Genomic DNA, 7,051 nt, shown 5'->3' with positions numbered 1-7,051 from the left:
CACGTAAAAAACACCCACTACACTCACAGAGTGGTTGGCGTTAGGAAGGGCATCCAGCCGTAGAAACACTGCCAGATCTGACTGGGCCTGACGAAGCCTTCCAGCTTCACAGACCCCAGTTGACTCGTCCAACCCATGCTAGCATGGAAAGCGGACGCTAAATGATGATGATGATGATGATGATATATATTATATATATATATATATATATATATATATATATATATGTATGTATATATATATGTATATATATATGTATATATTATATATATGATATATATATATATATGTATATATATATATATGTATATATATATGTATATATATATGTATATATGTTATATATATATGTATATATATATGTATATATGTATACATATATGTAATATATATATGTATGTATATATATATATGTATATATATATGTATATATATATGTTTGTTGAAATGGAAAGATGAATTATCTTGTTACGGATTATTCAAAAGTTTAATCGATACCTGGGTAGCAAAAATCACAGCAGAAAAAACACGGTTGGAGATATGACCATATGGTGTTGCAACCGTGCGTTGGCGCAACGAGGATCTAAAATTGAACCGGGCAGCAGCATCGTCCGAATATTGTGGGCTTTTTAAGTCGATGGATACACCGCCACCTAACCCAAGACTGAAGAAGTTTGAGGATGACTTGTGGGACATCGTAAGGAAGATTAAGTTCAGGAAGTCACCCAGGAGAAATGAACACCTCAGATACCTAGAAAAAATTACCAAGGATATTAATAGGTCGGATGGAATCTTGGTCCAGTCTGACAAGACAAGGAACACGTATAAGTTACCCATTAGACAGTACTTAGATTTACTCGGAAAAGAGATCAAGAAGAATTATAGAACAACTAATTGGAACACACTGAGAAAAGTAAACTTGGAGATTAAGGAAATAATGTTTAAATACGGAATTCAAATGAGAATGCAGCCGCTTAGCCCTAAACAACCTAGATTCATAGTGAAGGACCACAAACCGAATTTCTACACCAACCCAGCGTTAAGACTTATATGCCCTGCTAGTTCCGATATCGGGACCATCAGTAAGTATATTTTAGATAAATATATCCCTAGTTTAGTAAATAACCTGAAGCTTAGCCTAACTCCTCGCAGGTCGTGAAGTGGTTCTCTTCCATCCCTAATAAGAACCGTACTAGGTTTATTCAGTTTGATATTGCTAGCTTCTACCCCTCGATTAACCCTAGTGTACTAAATAAGGCCCTGTGGCATGCTCACAACAAGGCAGGCCTCACTAGAGAAGAAATTGATATTATTTTAGTTGCCAGAAAATCATTTATAAAGTTTGAAAATAAGTTGTGGATTCGTAAAGATACTCCCAACGAGTTTGATGTGCCTATGGGTAGTTCGGATAGCGCGCAGATAGCCGATTTGGTCGGAATCTATATTCTCTACGAATTATCCGACCAATTCCGGACATCGCGGGCGGCCTGTATCGTGACGATTGTCTGTTTTACCTGCAAAACACCACAAACAGAATCGTACAGAAAACTAAAAATAGGTTAGCTAGGTTCTTTAATAGAATGGCATGAATATAGTTTTTGATAATGAACTTACTAAGGCTAATTTCCTAGACGTCACACTAAACCTCCATAGCAATTCATACTGCCTTACCATAAGCCTTCCACTAATTTAAAGTATGTCAGTGTCTTCTCCAATCATGCCAAAACTATAACAGACAATTTGGTTAAAAATATCTCTCTAAGATTGTCTAATTTGTCCGCTAGTGTCGACATTTTTATGCAGAAAGCGGAATTTTATAACGCCGCACTATCCAAAGCCGGTTATAGGCAGAAGGTAGTATATATTGATCCAGCCCTTCCGATGCCACCATTCGATCGTCAGGATAGGGCCGTCTATAATAACATAAATAATTTAAGTAGTGATGGGAGCGGGGGGAGTGTTGGAGCAGGTACTTCTGGATTTAATTTAGGGAACATAGATAATTTACGGTCCGGGGGAGGTCATACTAAACCAAAACCTTTTATTCAACCTAGAATCACCCACCTTAATGTCAGAGCTGGCTCCCCGACCCATCACAAAAATAGGAATAAACATATTTGGTTTGTAATTCCCTTTGGTAAGCAGATTAGAACTAATCTTCCCCTCCTGTTTCGCCAAGCCATTGCCAGTAACTTTCCCAGAAATTCCAAATATTACTCCACAGTTAACTCACATAAAGTTAGGATAGCTTTCTCCAACACAAAAAACCTTTCCCAGATAATCGCCTCCCATAATAATAGGCTGCTTATTAAGACCCTATCACCATTGTCCGGAGGCGCAGCTCCGTCTAATTCCAGTTTAATGCGCAGTAGGAATAATAATAGTAGTAATAATGATAAAAGAGCCAGTACAGTGACTGGTAATCTCCGTACCAACCAGGGAGTAAATAATAGGATTAACGATAGAAGAAATGGTGGTGATAATAACGTTAGTAATGGTAGTAGGGAGGTGAGCGCAGTTCGGGTCATTAATGTAGAGAGTCCTTATAGCAACTTTAGCAACGTTTCCGACAATAGTAGGTCCACGGATACTAGCAATCACAGCGTTCTCAGTGATAGGGAATGCACAGGGGATAGTCCATAATTAGTATTGATAACGAGGAGTATAATGTAGTAGGCGGCCGCTGTTCTCACAGTCATTATAGTAATAAGAATGCAGTATTAATATCAGAAGCAAATCCCAATAGAATAAGGTTCTTGTCTAGTAACTCCAAGATCAGAAATGCCATTTACCAATGCAATGTTTACACGGATTCGGATGTCTACTCGTATGTCGGAGCCTCATCGTCAAAATTGGCCTTGAGAATATCGAACCATTTCGCAACTTTTCGCGACGTTAATAAATACCAAGCTACAGGACTTAGCAAACTTATGGCGTTTGAGAACGCGAATTCAGTTTTAGGCTGGAATGGTCGATTTTGTCGGTGGCCCTCCCGTTTGATAGAGGCAGAAGGATATGTAATCTTTGTAACTCTGAGCTTTTCCACATATTGTTCGCCAGAGGCCGTTTGGTAAACGGGCTTTTACAGACTGCTTTTCGATGTCCCCATTGGCGGCGTCATACGTTTCTTACATATAAATGATACCTAAGACAATTAACACCTTGATACCCTATTAAAATGAAAATAATTTTTGGAAAAAACTTTTTAAAAAATCTCTGAATAACTCTTGCAAGGGGAAATTACTCCCCTTAGGCGATTGGTCGGTTTTTTAGAAGCAGGCGCTGGAATTATATACCCCCCTGATTCTTTGACGAGGATAATTTTTAGACAAGCAGGCCACAGACGGACACACGAACACAGAATTATTTCAGCCGCCTGACAGGCTTTTTTCAGCAGTGCTCATTATCTAGCGCCCCTCGCCAACATACGGCGGCTAACACATAGGCTAGTATACACACACATGCTTTTAGGTAGATATTGTCTCGCACCTAAAAAATACACCCTGAATTCTTAAAATATTCAGAACATTAACTTTGGTCACACAGAACATCTCCACACCCCTTGTTCTCATTAATTCCTCACCTACTAGATTTGACCGCGGCCTGACCTGGTTTTATTCCAACGGACCTTTTTGTCGGCCCCCACCAACCCCCCGATTTCAACGTACATTGATAAACATTTTACCCATGGGCTCTTAAGGAGCGTCCTCGTTCGAATTGCTTTGCTGCGCCTTTGTTTTGTTTTGTTCTGACAACGTAATTCCTGGTTTTTCCTGAAGAGAAAGCTGCAATATGGTATCCTTATTTAATCAGAATTTGGAAAATTGTGGCCTTTGAAACATGTGTAGAATGTAATAAAAGGAATTCTGTACAATCTTCGTTCAACTCCATTTCTTCCATTCACTAATTATATGTATATATATATACTGTAGAATAGGGCCACTCCTCGAAAAGGATGGCACACTTACAGGAAAACCAATGAGGGTAAGTGAAATACTGAATGAGCAATTCAAGAGTGTTTTCACTCCACCACTTGGGCATCTCCAAATCACCAATCTAACTGACTTTTTTACCACTGCAGATATAAAATCAGAGGCGGCGACGATAGATTACATCGATATAAAGGAAGACGATGTAATCAAGGCTATAGATGAAATGAAAACAGACTCAGCTACTGGCCCCGATGGATTCCCAGCAATCCTCCTAAAAGCATGTAAGAGAGTCCTAGCAAGACCACTGCAGTTCCTCTTTCAGAGCTTCCTTGCAGCTGGCAAACTTCCAAGAAAACTGAAGGAAGGTAAAATATGCCCCATTCATAAAGGAGGTAGCAGAGCCACTTTGACTACTGCTCTCAGTTATGGTCACCATCCAGTGTCAAGTTGATCACAGAGCTCGAGGCGATCCAACGTAGCTACACGAAGAAGATAGCCTCTATGCAGAATGTAAGCTACTGGGAAAGACTCAAGAGATTAAAACTATATTCCCTGGAGCGTAGGCGGGAAAGGTATGCCATAATATACATCTGGAAGATCCTGGAGGGACGTGTCCTAAACTTTGGCATCGAGAGTTACACAAATGCCAGAACTGGGCGCCACTGCATGGTGCCTAGGACTCCAAACTTGCCATCAAGATGTAGGACAAGATTCTGTGATAGCCTGGGCTTCCGAGGCCCACAGCTCTTCAATATCCTGAAGAACCTGAGAGACCTGCATGGGGTGGATGCAGATGTCTTTAAAATGAAACTGGATCTCTTCCTGTCAGGTGTCCCAGATGAACCAACTTCACGGCAGGAGTTGCAGATGAGGGCAGCTGCATCGAACTCTCTCATGCACCAAATGGCAGTTGCTAAAAAGCTTTCGTGAAGTAAAACCAAGTAGCAACACCAAATGGTGGTGCCCCAGCATGGCCACAGCTCATAAGCTGAAACTAGAATCAATCAATCAATCAATCATATGTATGTATATATATATATATGTATGTATATATATATGTATATATATATATTATATGTATTATATATATTAGTATATATATATATATATATATGTATATATATATGTGCAGGTGGCACGTAAAAAACACCCACTACACTCGCGGAGTGGTTGGCGTTAGGAAGGGCATCCAGCCGTAGAAACACTGCCAGATCTGACTGGGCCTGACGAAGCCTTCCAGCTTCACAGACCCCAGTTGACCCGTCCAACCCATGCTAGCATGGGTTGGACGGTTCAACTGGAGTCTGGGGAGCCCGAAGGCTGCACCAGGCCAGTCAGATCTGGCAGTGTTTCTACAGCTGGATGCCCTTCCTAACGCCACCACTCCGAGAGTGTAGTGGGTGATTTTATGTGCCACCGACACAGTGCCAGACGAGGCTGGCGAACGGCCACGCTCGGATGGTGTTTTTTTTTATGTGCCAACGACACAGGTGCCAGACGGCTGGCAGACGGCCACGCTCGGATGGTGTTTTTATGTGCCACCGACACAAGTGCCAGATGAGGCTGGCGAATGGCCACGATTGGATGGTGTTTGTTACGTGCCCACAGCACGGAGGCCAGTCGATGCGGTACTGGCTACGGCCACGTTCGGATTGTTTTCTTGTGTGCCACCGGTACTGGAACCTCAAAGATACAAATTCCATTGATGTTCATCTATTTTGATTTGGTTTGATTTTCACTTGCCTCAACAGGTCTTCACAAGTGTCACATACTTGCCTCAACAGGTCTTCACAAGTGTCATAAGAAGGAAGGTATGCACAGGTAGACTGACTACGTCCCAGGTAGGGGCCACGGGTTATGGCCTGATTAGCCTTGCCGGGTCTTTGGATGGTGTTTTTATGTGCCACCAACACAGGTGCCAGATGAGGCTGGCGAACGGCCACAATCGGATGGTGTTTGTTACGTGCCCACAGCACGATGTGGTACTGGCTACCGCCACGTTCGGATGGTTTTCTTGTGTGCCACCGGCATTGGTACCACAAAGATACAAATTCCATTGATGTTCATCTATTTTGATTTGTTTTGATTGGATTTGATTATGATTATGATTATGATTATGATTATGATTATTATTATTATTATTATTATCACTTGCCTCAACAGGTCTTCACAAGTGTCATTTGATTTGATTAGATTAGCACTTGCCTCAACAGGTCTTCACAAGTGTCACATACTTGCCTCAACAGGTCTTCACAAGTGTCATAAGAAGGAAGGTATGCACAGGTGGACTGACTACGTCCCAGGAAGGGGCCATGGGCTATGGCCTGACTAGTCTTGCCGGGTCTTCGGACAGGTGCCAGATGAGGCTGGCGAACGGCCACGATCGGATGGCGTTTGTTATGTGCCCACAGCACGGAGGCCAGTCGATGCGGTACTGGCTACAGCCACGTTCGAATGGTTTTCTTGTGTGCCACCGGCACTGGTACCACAGAGATACAGATTCCATTGATGTTCATTTGTTTTGATTTTTTGATTTGTTGATTTGTTGATTTTGTTGATTTTCACTTGCCTCAACAGGTCTTCACAAGTGTCACAAGAAGGAAGGTATGCACAGGTGGACTCCCAGGTAGGGGCCACCACGATCGGATGGTGTTTGTTATGTGCCCACATCACAGAGGCCAGTCGATGCGGTACTGGCTACGGCCACGTTCGGATGGTTTTCTTGTGTGCCACCGGTACTGGAACCTCAAAGATACAAATTCCATTGATGTTCATCTATTTTGATTTGGTTTGATTTTCACTTGCCTCAACAGGTCTTCACAAGTGTCACACGTGTCACACACTTGCCTCAACAGGTCTCCACAAGTGTCACACACTTGCCTCTGCCTCAACAGGTCTTCACAAAGTGTCACACACTTGCCTCTGCCTCAACAGGTCTTCACAAGTGTCACACACTTGCCTCAACAGGTCTTCACAAGTGTCATAAGAGGGAAGGTATGCGCAGGTGGACTGACTACATCGCCGGGTCTTCGGATGGTGTTTTTATGTGCCACCGACACAGGTGCCAGATGAGGCTGGCGAACGGCCACGATCGGATGGTGTTTGTTGTGCCCACAGCA

Source organism: Octopus sinensis, linkage group LG9 (assembly GCF_006345805.1).
Source record: "Octopus sinensis linkage group LG9, ASM634580v1, whole genome shotgun sequence".
NCBI classification, from domain to species: Eukaryota; Metazoa; Mollusca; class Cephalopoda; order Octopoda; family Octopodidae; genus Octopus; species Octopus sinensis.
Note: the sequence above shows the minus strand (reverse complement) of the source record.